This window comes from Pongo pygmaeus, chromosome 3 (assembly GCF_028885625.2).
Source record: "Pongo pygmaeus isolate AG05252 chromosome 3, NHGRI_mPonPyg2-v2.0_pri, whole genome shotgun sequence".
Lineage (NCBI taxonomy): Eukaryota > Metazoa > Chordata > Mammalia > Primates > Hominidae > Pongo > Pongo pygmaeus.
The window spans coordinates 158,549,664-158,562,514 of NC_072376.2; positions in this window are offsets into that span (position 1 = coordinate 158,549,664).

Sequence of the window (12,851 nt, forward strand, 5' to 3'; positions counted from 1 at the left end):
CCTGGGACAGCAAGACCAGCCACCCCTCTTTTTCCTCCTTCAGCCTACTCAACATGAAGATGACAAGGATGAAGACCTTCATGATGATCCACTACCACTTAATGAGTGATAAATATATTTTCTCTTATGATTTTCTTAACATTTTATTTCCTCTAACTTTATTGTAACAATACAGTATATAATACACATAACATACAAAATATATGTTAATCAACTGTTGATGTCATCAGTAAGGCCTCTAATCAATAGTAAGCTATTAGTAAACTTTTTGCAGAGTCAAAAGTTACACATGGATTTTTGACTGTGTGGGGTTTCAGCACCCCAACCTCCATGTTGTTCAAGGGTCAACTCTATACCCACTGAAACACACACAAGTGAGGTTCATATTGTCAGCTGTCATATATTTGAACTTTTGTGGCAATAATACCGTTATTTATTAGAAATATCCTTCCCTGATCCAGTTTTACAAGTAAAATATTTTTCTTTTATCCCCCCCATAGTAAATTACTATTTACCCTTCCTAACAGTGAAGATGCATCTGCAAACAAAGGATCAGTAGCTTCAAGAGGACTGGTTAAAGCATGATATCTTTTTTGTATTATTTATTTTATGTCTAGCTGATTAATAGGGGATTTTAGAGTTATTTTAGCCTAACCAGCCCCTTTGAACAGTTGAAGAAGCTATGATGCATGGCAGGCAATAAGTTTTAGACACAGGTCTTTTGATTGTGTGGTTGACCTACTCAAGCCAACTCTAGGGAAAAAAATGGTTTATTTTAGAGAATCTCATGAAAATCCAAGGACAGGAATCAAAATTTAGCTTTTAAGAATGGAGGCAATAAGGATTCCGTTTTAAACTGACATATAAAGAACTTGAAAATCACCACTTCGTCCTTACCACAAGAAAATGCTGGCAAAACTGAAAATCAAGGACTTTTGGACCCATAGGGAACCACCACACTGAAATCTGGAGACAGGTGCACCCAGACAGTCACAGCCAAGATCTGCTTATCTAGAGTGGAAACCACTGAAGGCATGAACTATTAGATTGTTTTGAAAAATTAAGTGATCATTTTGAAGAATTGCTGGAGGCTGAGTTTGGACTAGTGCAAAAGTGAGAAACTGCTGGACATTGCAGTCTTAGGGAAATCCCCACAGTTTCACGGACTGTACTTCCAAGAACAGTGTTGTCACAATGGAGATTCAACCAAAAAAAAAAAAAAAAAAAATGCCTCTCATGGCTCTGGCAGGAGGCGGAAAAGAGAAATCAATATGTAATAAGCCCAGAGCCTTCTCATAGGCCTACTCTCCAGGGCAAAAGACTGTCTGAGCTTTTTCCCAGCTGGGATAATGGCATTCCTTACACTCCATTCCCAGCTGATGCTTTTTTTCTCACCTAAAAGAGGGAGGGGAACATAGTCAATAGGAGTCAGGGCTTGGGGCAACTAGATTAAAAACTCAGTAGCCAGTGAATGGAGAAGGGAGTGGGAGTAGGGGAAATCTATATCACTGGAAAAACACTTGTGAAGTCACAGCCCAGAAACACAGGACCAATTAAAAGGCTGATATTTAATTTTAAGATTATAGGACCCTCCCCCATTAAACCTTGCCATCATACCACCAAGGCTTTAATACTGTAACAGTGGATTACAGTTGTAAGAGATGCCAGACACAGACTGTCTCTCTGAGGAGGAGTACTTAAGGAAGCCTCAAGTCAAGAGGAAAGACAAAAACAAGGACATGAGGAATTTGAAGCCTCTAGTACTTCAAATATTAAATATTAAATACAGCTCAACTCCTAGCCAGACTAATATGCATCCTCACACTAACAGCCTGTTTATTTCAGTTTCTGTTACCCAATAACATGTATACATTTCAATAAAGAAATTACAAGTTATGCCAAGAAGCAAGAAAAGACATAATATGAAGAGACAAAGCAATAATCAGAACAAGACTCAGATACGGCATACATGTTGGAATTATCAAACAGGGAATTTAAAATAACTGATTAATATACTAAGAGATCTAATGGAAAAATAGACAACATGCAACAACTGATCGGTAATGTAAACAGAGAGATGGAGACTCTATGAAGAAATCAAAAGGAAATGCTAGGAATTTCTGAAACTAGCAAAAATGAAAAAAGCCTTCAATGAGCTTCTCAGTAGACTCGACATGGCCAAGGATAAAGATCAGTGAGCTTAAAACAAGCCATTAGAAATTCACAAACTCAAATGCAAGATAAAGAAGAATAAAAGCATGGAACAGAACATTCAAGAACAGTTGGAAAATTCCCAAAGATACACAATTATGGAATACTAAAAGGAGAAAAAAGAAGAAATGTTTGAAGTAATGATGCCTGAAAACTATCCAAAATTAATGACAGACACCAAACCACATATCCAGAAAACTCAGTGAACACTAAACAGGATAAATAAACAACAACAACAAACCCACATATAACCATATATTTGAACTGCAGAAAACCAGTCAAAAAGAATGCAGGCCATTCTCGTGTGAACCAGAAAGTCTCAGTCATGATACTTCTCTCCATCTTGTTCCTGCACCATTCTAGATTTTAACTCTTTCATAACTGTTTTTTATATGGACTATCAAGGCCTTTCTAGCTGAAATTTTATCTCATTACCTTAGAACTTTAGTTTACTTTAGCACTTTACAATTTATTGGTTCCAAATTTTGGATTCCTGACAGAAAACTGGTGGCAACAGGGGTCACTGAGGAATCTATGGGTAGGTTTCCCAGAATCAGGTGCTCACCTCAATCTGTGTTTCAGGAGGTGGGATAATAAAGCATAAATACGGTTCCTGCTTATTCATCAAGAACCTTTTGGAAGGCACTTTTTCTTGGGGTCGATGGGTAAAACAGGCCGTGATGTATACTTAGATGAGTGAGTTCCAGAGGCGTGAACTAACTGATTTAAGCAGCCAGTATGACTTACAGTCAAACCTACCTCTCCTAACTAGCATTTACTCAGTGATCTCACTGTGACATGGATTAGAAACAATCTGTTAAGAAAAATATTTGGCCTTTTTGTTTTTTGAGACAGGGTCTTGCTCTGTTGCACAGACTTGAAGTGCAATGGCACCATCACAGCTCATTGAAGCCTCAACCTCCTGGACTCAAGCAATCCTCCCACCTCAACCTTCTGAGTAGCTGGGATTGCAAGTGCATGCCACCATGCCTGGCTAAATTTTTGTATTTTTAGTAGAGACAGGGTTTTGCCATGTTGGCCATGTTGGTCTTGAACTCCTAGACTCAAGCAATCCACCTGCCTTGGCCTCCCAAAGTCCTAGTATCACAGGCATGAGCCACCGTGCCTGGCCTTTTTTTTCAATTGTGGAAAAAAGATACAACATAGGCAGGGTGCAGTGGCTCACACCTGTAATCTTGGCACTTTGGGAGGCAAAGGTGGGAGAATCACTTGAGGCCACAGTTCAAGACCAGCCTGAGCAACATGGCAAGAGCCCATCTCTACACAAGATAAAGTAAAATTTAGTCCGGGTGTGGTGGCTCATGGCTGTAGTCCAGCTACTTGGGAGGATGAAGTGGGGAGGATGGCTTGAGCCCAAGAGTTCAAGTCTGCAGTGAAATATGATCTCTGGACTACACTACAACCTGGACAACAAAGCAAGACTCTCTCTAGAAAACAAACACACAAACAACATAAAATTCACCCTTTCAATTTCCAAATATACAAGAGCATCAACCACATGCATATTGTTGTGCAAAAGATGCCCAGAACCACCCCCACCCTGCATGACTGAAATGCTATAGCCACTGAACAAACTTCCCACTGTTTCTTCCCCCAGCCCTTGGCAACCACCATTCTATTTTCTATTTCTATGAGTTTGACTATTTTAGCCACCTCATATAAGTGGAATCATGCAGTATTTGTCTTTTGTGACTGGCTTATTTCACTTAGCATAACATCCTCTAGGTTCATCCATGTTGTAACCTATGACAGGATTTCATTTTTTAAGGCTGAATAATATTTCATTGTTTGTCCATACCATATTTTCTTTATCCCTTTATCTGTCAATAAACAGGTTGCTTTCACCTCTTGACTGCCGTGAATGGTGCTACAAATGTGAATAATGCTGGGTGTGCAAATACCTCTATGAAACCTTATCTTTAACTCTTTTGGATATATACCTAGAAGTGGAATTGCTGGATGTATTACTCGTTCTCACGCTGCCATAAAGATCTGCCCAAGACTGGCTAATTTGTAGAGGAAAGAGGTTTAGTTGACTCACAGTTTCACATGGCTGGGGAGGCCTCAGGAAACTTACAATCGTGACAGAAGGGAAACCAAACACATCCCTCTTCACGTGATGGCAGCAAGGAAAAATGCCAGGCAAAGAGGGAAAAGCCCCTTATAAAACGATCAGATCTTGTGAGAACTCACTCACTATCACGAGAACAGCAGCATGGGGGTAACCACTCCCATGATTCAATTACCTCCTACCAGGTCCCTCCTACGACATGGGGATTATGGGAACTACAATTCAAAATGAGATTTGAGAGGGGACACAGCCAAACCATATCACTGGATCAATATGGTAGTTCTATTTTTAATTTTTGAGGAACCTCCATACTGTGTTGCATAATGGCTGCATCATTTTACATTCCCAACAGTGTACCAGGGTTCTGATTTCCTCACATCCTCACCAACAGTTTCTGTAACTCTTTTTTTTTTTTTGGAATGGAGTTTTGCTCTTGTTGCCCAGGCTGGAGTGCAGTGGCACGATCTCGGCTCACTGCAACCTCTGCCTCCTGGGTTCAAGCGGTTCTCCTGCCTCAGCCTCCCGAGTAGCTGGGATTATAGGCATGCGCCACCACACCTGGCTAATTTTGTATTTTTCGTAGAGATGGGGTTTCTCCATGTTGGTCAGGCTGGTCTCGAATTCCTGACCTGAGGTGATCTACTTGCCTCAGCCTCCCAAAGTGCTGGGATTACAAGTGTGAGCCACCGCGCATAGCCCACTTTCTGTAACTCTTACCATTACTTTCTGTTTTGGTAGTGGCTATCCTAAAGGGTGTAAGGTGTTGGCTTTGACTTACATTTCCCTGATGATTAGTAATGTTGTGCATGTTTTTATATGTTTAATGCCCATTTGTATATCTTCTTTGGATAAATGTCTATTTAATTCCTTTGCTCATTTATTAATCAAGTTATTGTTTTTTGTTATAAAGTTGTAGAAGTTCTTTATATATTCTGAATATTAACCCCTTATCAGATATATGGTTTTCACATAGACCTTTAAATTACTATTATTATTCCTGCTCTTCCCTTATAAAGTTATCAGTCTATTTAATTCTAGAAATGTCATTGCTTCCTAGAGATCTGCTACACATACTACATCTTTATTTCAAATCAAGAATCTGAGAAATCACACCACCTCTTTTGCAAAACCAGTGGTGTTACTGGTGCCAGAGACTTTCTTCCCACTAGCTCCAGTCACTTGGGGCTCTTAAAATAATAGAGGACACAAAAACCATTTTTCTCAATGAATCTCAGAACATTTTATTGCCTGTCATATATTATTACTGTTGTTATGGCTTGCTTGTGTCCCTCCTCCCAAAAAATGTGTTGAATTCTAACCTCCAGTACCTCAGAGTATGATCTTATTTGGGAATAAGGTTGTTGCAGATGTAATTAGTTAAGATGCAATCATGCTAGAGTAGGTTGGGCCTCTAATCCAATAGGACTGGTGTCCTTGTAAGAAGGCAACATGTGACAAAGACACACAGGGAAAATGGCATGTGATGATGAAGGCAGAGATTGGAGTGATGCAGCCAGCTGCCAGCCAAAGAACACCAAAGGTTGCCAGCAAACACCAGAAACTAGGAAGAGACAAAGGAGGATTCCCCTATAGGTTTCAGAGGGGGCATGGCCCGGCCAGCACCTTGGTTTCAGACTTTTAGCCTCCACAACTGAGAGATAATAAATTTCTGTTGTTTTATGCCGTCTAGTTTGTGTTACTTTTTAATGGCAGCCTTTTTGCTTCTGTTTATATTCCACAATTTATACCATGTCTTGGCCTTAAATTCAGTATTGGGCTTTGAATATTCCAAATACTTAAATAGACATTTTTCCAAAGAAGATATACAAATGGCCAGTAAGCATACAAAAAGATGTTCAACATTACTAATCATCAGAAAAATATAAGTCAAAGCCACAGTGAGATACTGAGATATCACCTCACACCCTTTGGGATAGCCACTACCAAAACAGAAAGTAAGGTAACAGTTACAGAAAGTGTTGGTAAGGATGTGAAGAAATTGGAACCCTGGGGAACTAACACAGCTGTCAAACTATCTGAGCCTCTCTCTGAGAGAGAAACGTCTACAAAGATTTTAGAACTACCCCTGCCAATCCCCACTGCCCAAATAAGGATATATTCTTTCACCTCCCAATTCTGCTTCCCTGAGCACCTTGGAAACCCGTACAATGAAAGTAACACACGAGATTCCTGGTATTTGTCTTATCTGGGTACTTTGCTTCCTTTTATATCCTACGATTTATACCACATCTTGGCCTTAAATTCAGTATTGGGCTTTGAATATTCCAAACACCTAAAGTTTACAAGTCTGAGAGATTGAGTTCCCTTATAAGAGGGACTCAGGAAATTTTAGAGACATTCTAAAAAAATTAGTGATGAGCAACAGAAAAGCCATTATGAAATGTTTGGCCACTCAAGCTATTCTGCCTTGAGGAGATAATGTCTGACACTCACCAGAGAGTGGGGAAAAAGCATAGTATATAAAGTGTTCTGCTATTATAAAACTCATTTCAGTTCTATTCAGCTTTTTATAATGTGCATTCACCTTCTCTAGCATCAAGCTCTATCATATGGCATTTACATTACAAATTAGCTCAAAATAATATCTTCATAATTTGCTCAAAAATTGTACTACGTATTGGTGTCTCAAAACAACAACAGATACTTCACGACACATAATTTACCTACTTTCCAACATCAAGAAAGTATACCCAGTGAAATTTGTATGCTGTTTATGCTGCCTGTTTACACAGTTTTCTACTTAAATGGCTCTTGATTCGTGAATTAATCCTAAGCAGGGTGGCAGGAGGAAACGCCATGGGTATAGTGCATATTATTCAAATGTATTTGTAGAAAGTAGACCAGGCCAGGTGAGGTGGCTCACGCCTGTAATTCCAGCACTTTGAGAGGCTGAGGTGGGCAGATCACCTGAGGTCAGAAGTTCAAGACCAGCCTGGCCAACATGGTGAAACCCTGTCTCTACTAAAAATACAAAAATTAGCCAGGCATGGTGGCAGGCCTCTGTAATCCCAGCTACTCAGGAGGCTGAGGCAGGAGAGTTGCTTGAACCTGGGAGGCAGAGGTTGCAGTGAGTGGAGATTGTGCCACTATACTCTGGCCTGAGCAACAGAGCGAGACTCCATCTCAAAAAAAAAGAAAGTAGATCAGTATGGCAGGAAATAATAAATGGTGCTGTTCGGTGGCCCAAGTAGATGCACAATAAATATTTATTGAATGAATGGATGAATGAACAAATTCTGAGCAAAGTTAATATGTAGACGCAGAGACAAAGAGACAAAGCCATAAACAGTCCCTTCAGAGAGTGACAAATCAAAGGGCAGTAATATATTGAAATAATACAATTTTCCAAATACCCTAAAATGGCATTTGTCAGGATACTCACATTTTTGTGGAACAAAACATTGCGTGTCTTAGCTCAAACATCTCTCAGTGTACCTCTGGAAATTCAGAAACAGGTATGTAAATACCAGTGCACATTATAAATCTGCCACCATGCAGACTAAATGTCCGAAGAACATGGGGTGAAGTATTAACCTTGGTCATTCTAGGATCGTCTGTTCCCAGGTCCTTGCACATTCTTTCTGTGCATCCTTAAACTTTTGGATCCCAAATTAGCACATAGTGAGAAAAGAGATAAGGAGAGTCAAACTTGGATATGTATTTGACTAAGCCACCAACATAGGCAAATAAGCTCCCTTGGTAAATAGGGAGGGAACGAAGGGTCTGTCTGTTAAACTTCAAGAAGATTTATCCTCTGGTCTCTGTTTACCAACATTCACACAATACCTATTTTAGCAACTTTATTTCATGGCTTTCTCCACCCTCTACCATGAGGTTCCGGGTAGAATTCAACTTATTTAAAGCCATGAGGAGTTCATCTATCTATTATTTGTCTTCAAGCATTGAGAAACTGTAATTCACTAGGATTAGTTCCTCTTTAACAGCGAACTTTTTTGGACTCCAGTTAGCAAATATGCCATGGGTGATAGCCTTTTAGAACATTTCCTCTGAGTTTGAATAATTTCTGGGGTTGTGAGGGTTTTGCTTGTTAATATTTAATTGATAATATTTGATGTGTGGTTCTTAAACTTGGTTTCAGAATCTTCAAAGTATTTCAGTGATGCATGTAACAAGAGACTGTACACTTCTTTCCTGTAAACAAGTGGGAACACAAGGCAATTTGCATTAAAAATAAATAAAGAATGTCATTCTTTGGTCTTTCTCTGCAGGACTTACTTATTAGGTCATGATTAGGAGCTTCTTTGAATATGAAATCCAGTCATATATGGGTTGTCAGAGATGCTTTTGGACTGTTCTAAGAAGGGGAATAGTCAGCAAGTGTGGGACCAGAAAAAGCCAGGGCAGAGGTAGGTGGAGGGTGAGAGACAGATGGAGTATTCACTAGGCAAGAGTCCAGACTCCACAGCCATGTTGCCTGAGTTTCAACCCCAGTTCTACTGCTTCCTAGCAATGTGACTTTGCGTAAACTTTTTATGGATCAGTTTCTTCCTCTGCAAAATGAGGGCAATAATGGTGCCTTTCTCATACGGTTGCTGTGAGGATTAAATGAATGTAAAAGTCCAAGAAATGTGCCTGGAAAGTGTAAGTAATTTGCTTCTGTATTTATCAATTATTATTATTATTATATACATGAGACTCAGGTTAGTTAAACAAGAATACTTTGAAATATCTTTTAAGATATCCTTCTAAATGACTTTTGCTTTCTCTAATGATGTTTTGCATATAAGAGACTGAGATTGGTGTACAAGCAGAATTGTATAGGACTGGCTTACTTTTATAGTACAAGAAAGATGGGCCAGCTCCACTTGTGAGTCAACTTCCCCCACTCCCTCCAGGGGTGACCTGACAAAATCAGCTATTACTATGTGCTGTTTATCCCAGGGTTACCACTAGGAAATCCATGAAGCCTTGGCCATTATTATGAATCTTTTTTTTTTTGAGACAGGGTCTTGCTCTGTCACCCAGACTGGAGTGCAGTGGCCTGATCTCAGCTCTCCGCAGCCTTGCGCTCCCAGGCTCAGGTGATCCTCTCACCTCAGTTCCTCAAGTAACTGGGACTACAGGCATGTGCCACCATGCCCGGCTAATTTTTGTATTTTTTTTGTAGAGAGGGGGCTTCACCATGTTGCCCAGGCTTGTCTCCAACTCCTGGGCTCAAGCGATCCGCCCACCTCAGCCTCCCAAAGTGCTGGGATTACAGGCATGAGCTACCGTGTTCGGCTTCGATTATTTTTTAGCTTCATTTATTATGAGCCTTTTGGCTTATTCGCCTGAGAGTGTGCGGCACAATTTGTGGACACAATTTGTGGACTATTTCATCATGGGTATTTATGAATAGACAGGGTTTTCTTGAAAAAGAACAACCATTCAAGTTCCTCACATGTATACCTTGGTCTTTTCCTCAGTGGACTCACATTCTTTCCACCCTATTTTCCTATTCTCTATTCCCCACCCATTACACACACACACACACACACACACACACACTCACTCACTGAGGAGCTGTATACCTTATTTTCTCCTACCTCTGATTACTGGACCCAGAACTAAAAGGAAAGAAAATTTAAGAAGCATCATATTTGACTGAATTGGTTCCAATCTCTATGCCTTAGAGGTTTTTTTTTCTTAAGGCCTGGACTCTAGAAGGAAGTGGAAAAGTAAATGCAAACCCAAAAGATTTCTTGCAAGATGTGAGTGATTGATTATGATATGGCTTGAATATTTGTCCCCTCCAAATCTCATGTTGAAATGTGATCCCCAAAGTTGGAGGTCAGGCATCCTGGGAGGTGTTTGGGTCGTGGGGGCAGATCCCTCATGAATGGCTTAGGGCCTGCCCTGCCATAATCGGTTCACGGGCTGTCTGGTTGTTGAAAAGAGTCTGGGACCTACCCCCGCTTCTTTCTCTTGCTCCTTGTCTCGTCATGTGACATGCTTGCTCTCCCTTCCACTTCCATGAGTGAAGCTTCCTGAAGCCTCACCAGAAGCAGATGCCAGCACTATGTTTCTTGTGCAGTCTGCAGAACCATGAGCCAATTAAATCTCTTTTCTTTATAAATTACTCAGCCTCAGATATTCCTTTATAGCAACATAAAATAGCCTAATACAGATTATATGTTGATATATTCAATTTGCTTTAACTTTTGTAAAATAACATTTTGACTCTGATTATGTTACATATATTCATTGTAAATTTATTTAAAAAATAAAAGAATATATGATGTAAAAATCATGTGTATTTTTCCACTCAGCTAAAATAAGTATTAACATTTATATATAACCTTCTAGACCTTTTCTTCTAAAATACACACACACACACACACTTTTTATTAAGCGAAATTGGGATCACAATATATACACTGTTAACAATCAGTTTCAGTTTTTGAATGGTAAACAGAACCAAAAATAAATTTCAGGAAAGCAATGAAAAAAGATCCTTCCTTTTGGTCTTTTCCTCACTAATTTTATCAATTTCCTTTTCCTGTTCCTTTGTAGTTTCCCCTTCTTTTATTTCCATCAAGTCTTATTGTAACTGGTTCCTTGTATCCGTGTCTTTTAGGCCATCTACTACTCAGTTTTTGATAAGTTACTAAAAATTTCCGAATCACACAATTGGTTAGTAAGCATGAAGAAACTATTCCAAGATCAAGGACTAAGAATTAATACTATTGTAATTGACAGACTCAGTTATTAACTGTAACACATTATGTGTACTCATTAAGGTACGTAGCCACACTCATCCAAATATCAGAACTTAGCACCTTATGAGGAGCAGATGGATTCAGGCTGAGATGGAAATTTCAGCATCGTATGGGGTTTTTTTCTCAAGGGCATTCTGCTTTCTCTGGTCTTTATCTGGTATCTTCCTAGGTTTCATCTTGTGATGATATCAATAAGCTTCTGCCTTCACAGGATATAGCCTGACATACATAGTCTGTGGTGATAGAAATTGAATTAGTGGTTACCAGATGTTGTGTTTTGTGTGTGTGCGCGTGTGTTTGTGTGTGTGTGTGCGCGCACATGTGCGTGTGTGTGTGTGTGTGTGTGCTGTTTTGACTGGAAAGAAACACAGAACAACATTTTAGCATGCTGAATATGGGTCATAGTTACACGGGTAAGGACATATGTAAAATATATGTGTGTACTTTACTGTTCGATGTTATCTCTAAATTTTTTTTAACAAAATACGGCTTGATCCACCCTTTTGGCAGGCTATCAGTACTTTAAGCTGGTGATCTAGTCAAGATCTAGTAACTTTCAGAAACTGCAGACCAGCCATTGTGTCAGCTATAGAGATCTCTGGCCTTTCCTGTTCCTGGGTTCTTCTATAGAATAGAAATCCTCAGAGATGCTTGTGACAAAAGGAGTTTTGTGGTCAAATAAGTTTAAGAAATGCTGCACGATCTAGGCCACTTTGAAAGACACACAATGCAAACAGACATTAAATGCTCTGAGAAGTCTTACAACAAAAAACATATTTATCCCAAATTGTTCTAAACTTACTTACCATGAAACCCTTTTAATTAATACCTATTGACATCTCATTAGAATAATCAGCTTATGTTCAGAGAGAAGCCTAGTCAGTGCCAGGTCACCAAAGGCTCTCATGCACCAGGTGAAATGAACACCCCCTGCTAGTTTCATTTGGTATGAGGTCACCCAGTAAGCTCCTATTTTCACGAAATCATGCTCACAACCTAGAGTTTGTTGTCACAGTGCCCTTGATTTTTTTTGTCATACTTAACACACTGATGAATAAACAATACAGCTTGCCATAAATCAGTTACAAAAAGGAAGTTTTTAGTGTGGATTTTCCAACCAGGAAGTCAGACCATACAAGTCAGTGCCCATGAGAAGGAATGTATCTGATAAAATGTCAGAACAAAGAATGAGCATGAGGTCCTCTAGAATTATTATAGATTAAACACTTATGATAATAAATTCAATTAGTCTATTCACTTATTCTCTAATTGGAAATCTAATTTATTATTTTATTTTAATTTAATTTAGTTTTATTTTTTGAGACAGAGTATCGCTCTGTCGCCCAGGCTGGAGTGCAGTGGCACAATACTGCAACCTCCGCCTCCCAGGTTCAAGTGATTCTCCTGCCTCAGCCTCCTGAGTAGCTGGGATTACAGGCGCACACCACCATGCCCGGCTAATTTTTTGTATTTTAGTAGAGACAGGGTTTCACCATGTTGCCCAGGCTGATCACAAACTCCTGAGCTCAGGCAATCTGCCTGCCTCGGCCTCCCAAAGTGCTAGGATTATAGGCATGAGCCACTGCGACCAGCCGGTCCAATTTATTTTTAACAGACTTGTTCAACATCAAGTGGACTGCTGAACTAAGTCATAATTCCATCTAAACCCAAGAGTAGACATTTTCCCTTAAGTTTCACTACTTTTGATTTTTGAGGTTATAATTGTTAAAATGATAACTGATTAGGGGAAAAGTAAAATATTATAGAGGACAGGAAAGTGATAACAAAGCACACTGAAACAATAATGT